Raw genomic sequence first — 1,208 nt, forward strand, 5'->3', positions numbered from 1 at the left:
TCGGGTCTGTCAAATAAAAATATGGCACTTGTAAAAATCATGGTAAACCGTGCTGATCTTCCTCCTTATAACTGACGTCATTAAAGTCGTCTTCCCTAATATCGTAAAGAGACTGTATCACATAGACGTCGTCCTTCGCTCCTTTATTCAAAAACAAGCTAGCAACACACTCGCATTTAATCCACCGATCTAAATCTTACCTTTTGTACTCGAGCGCCGCTGGCGGCTGTTAGAAAAATGACATAAATTGGCCGCATCACTGAACAAGCCGCAGGGTTGAACATTTGGGAAAAAAGTAGCCATACTAATGGAGGACAACTTGAGAACGGTTTACTATGATTTCTACATGTACAGTATGTTTTTTTTAATAGACCTGTTAACTCTAGTGCGAGCGTGTTGTTAGTAGCGTTTTGCTACCCTTCACAGGCACAGTTTGGGATGAAAGTTATAATATTATTATTAAAGCTTTGAAAACTCTCCCAGTGTGCCGTCTTTTTTTGTAAATATGTGTAATCATGTATTTGCAACTGTATATTTTTGTAATGTATTTATTTGTATTTATTTTGGACACTTATTCTGATACGTCTTGCACTGACCAATTAAAAAGAAGGGGCGTAACAGACGCGGGGGATGACGGGAATTGGGGACCGGTAAAGGTGAGTGTTTGTGGACGCGGCAGACAATAGTGGATATATATTTTTCCCACACTCACCTTTGGAAATATACACTTTTTTCCCTTGGATTACTTTTAACGGGACCCGGACTCTGCAGGTCTGCATCAAATCTTAACTACCGGTATCATTTTCCGTTATTTTGCTGGCTGTGTTTTTTAAACTGTGTACTTTATGTTCAGTTGAAAGGTCCTTAGCTTGGCCTCTTTGATTTTTGCATTTTGGAGATGGAATATGAGCTTGCTCTGTCCACTCCACGCATCGGCCCGGTATTGCAGTACCTCCGGGAACGGTGCATTCGCAATGATCGCAGCAAGGCTTTAGGGCTAGGACCTTAGCTTGGCCTTTTGGCTGAGAGTAAGTGTCCCGGCTCCTAGGCTTTGTAGCGTATTATGAACTGACCGATAACGGATAATGGATAATGAATAACGAAGATAGATCAATAACCCTTAAAAACCCCAAAACCCCCTGAAATCGCAGGACTCAAAGTAGGGTTTGGGTTAACTTTGTGATTGTGTTACATATTTTAATGTGGGC

General features: G+C 41.1%; 1 pseudogene; it reads left to right on the forward strand.

Moving 5' to 3' along the window:
- The first annotated feature begins 812 nt into the window (after window positions 1-812).
- Window positions 813-974, forward strand: LOC148360366 (U2 spliceosomal RNA; annotated as a pseudogene).
- The last annotated feature ends 234 nt before the right edge of the window (window positions 975-1,208 follow it).

The sequence above is a fragment of the Urocampus carinirostris genome, chromosome 9, assembly GCF_059441175.1.
Source record: "Urocampus carinirostris isolate Australia breed hairy pipefish chromosome 9, RoL_Ucar_1.0, whole genome shotgun sequence".
Lineage (NCBI taxonomy): Eukaryota > Metazoa > Chordata > Actinopteri > Syngnathiformes > Syngnathidae > Urocampus > Urocampus carinirostris.